The sequence below is a fragment of the Cariama cristata genome, unplaced genomic scaffold (assembly GCF_000690535.1).
Source record: "Cariama cristata isolate BGI_N322 unplaced genomic scaffold, ASM69053v1 scaffold42612, whole genome shotgun sequence".
Taxonomy (NCBI): Eukaryota; Metazoa; Chordata; class Aves; order Cariamiformes; family Cariamidae; genus Cariama; species Cariama cristata.
Genome location: NW_009602877.1, coordinates 40,736 through 42,970, shown reverse-complemented (window position 1 = coordinate 42,970; position 2,235 = coordinate 40,736).

The window sequence follows — 2,235 nt, the reverse complement described above, 5'->3', positions numbered from 1 at the left end:
TACCGGGCAATGCGCTCATCCCCGCTCCCCGCTTACTTACAGGGGACCGAGTATGAGGTAACACAGGTGTCAGAGGTCACGTGCGGTCCGGCCCTTGGGTGGGTCCGGACGGAAACACTCCAAAGTCAGGAGCGGGACCCCGACAGCCGCCTCCCACCGCACAACCTGCCTGCCTCGGTAAGCAGGAGAGCAGCTCCCCAGCGCTCCCGGCAGAAACCCAGCATTTCCAGAGAGCCTCTACCCCAGCTGGGCATCAGTGCAGAGTAGCTGGGCGGCACAGGGATGGAACAACTGCACAAGAGTACCGAAAATACCGCTGTATTTGGCAACGCCAGAGAGTGTCCCTCGAAGGGCTCCCCAGCCCTGCTCTCCGGTCCCCGAGGCCCCTGCTGCCTGGCTGCCAGCTCAGCTTGAAGAAGTGACACAGCAGAGGAGCTTCTTCAAGCCTCGTCACGTTCGCTGACACACCTTACTCACAAATCAGAAAGTCAGCAAGAATACATTAAAATTGTAACATTGCTCAAAACTCTCGTAAAAATCATCACCGCTGCAGGTGTATTTATTTCCACCACCACCACCCCCAAACAGAACAGGCAAATGCTATTCTCTGAGCATCTGAAGGCTGGGAAACAAGTTTTTAAGGGTGCCTAAGCCCTTCTCAGCATCACATCGCAATCAGTCTCAGAGGGCGCTTCGGACAGCACAACTTTTAAACCGCCTTGGTACAAAATAGCTGTCACGCTCAACACCTCTGGGGACCTGCTGGCCAGCGTTCATGAGCAGTGACACACGTAACTCTGGTAGGGGTTGCGCATCTGTTGGCAAAGCCCTCGAGACCTGTCAAGAGAACCCCACAGGGGTATACAAATGAGAAAAAAAACCTAAGAATTAATCACAGAAGTGAGGAATCTGGACTTGCTGTATCAGAACAGCCACAGGTTCCCGATACCAAGAATCTGGCTCAGTGCCCCCTCCCTCCAAAAAACACAGCTCACACACTTCCAAATTCTGGTTTAATTTTTTTTTTTTTTTTAAATAAAAGACAGCTTCCAGATATCTAATCATTACTGTGCTGTTTGTGCAGAACGAATGAACTTTAAATACTAAAATGCACAAGGCAAGCCGAAACAAGCTGTTTGTTTCAAACTGCTCAGCAGTGCAGGCTCAAGCACTTATTTGCAATGGCTTTACTCTTTGTACAATCAATTCCATGTAGCAATGACTGTATATAAAGAATATAGTACATACTATTGTTTTCATTGTCAATTTACAAGAGAAAAAAAAATAAATATTTTCCATTCTTATTATACATTAACACTTCAGTAGAAAGTTACAGCTGTTGTATTGGCATGACCAGCAACTTCAGGAGGAAAAAGGACATGCATACATACCTATGAAGAACTCTAAACTACGACTTTGTAATAAATTACAGAGGATAGATACCAGCCAGCAGAATACCGATTATCTGAATTCAGTACATTTGTGATTCTTGCTCCAAGGAAAAAAAAATATATTCTTGCAAAATACAAAAGCTAGTACCTTGTATTATGTAAATAAGACAAACCATGTATGGTATAGCCTTTTCTTCAAATGTTTCTGAATAACAGGCTTGTGGTTTTAGGCAAAGAAGATTAAGTAGTTGAGTTAGTCCTTGCACCCTTCACACATAACTAGCACCGTAAAGATGCAAGGACCTCAGCAAACACCTAAATTTCATGCTTAATAACTAAAGCATGCATTTTGTAGAGTTTGTGCATGGTACCTATTCTGTTTATTATGGTTACTGTGCAAAAAAGATTCTCAACCACTGAAGATGTTTCTGTAATTCTGTTAAAATTATTAGCAACATTTCTAAAGTTTAGCAGGCCTGTGTAAGATTAATGAAAAAAAGTCATACTTGTGGTTCACCCTTGACCGCTATACACAGACACTGTACCACTGAATTGGCAAATGAGAAAACAATGGCAGCAGCCTGAACGTCCAATGAAGTGGGGAAAAATGAGTTAGTATGCACTGCTGTTTACTTAAAAATATATAGGTATTTTAAAATGGCACAAAGCTTTGTACAGGTGGATCTATCAGTGCAAATATACATATATGAGGTACCAATTTTTTCAGGCCAGATCTAATTATATGTATCTTATAATCACTCTCTTAATTTCCTGTTGTCAGATACAGGCTGCCAAGCAGTAGCACTGAAGTAAAATCAAAGTCAAAACAATTTTTCAGCATATT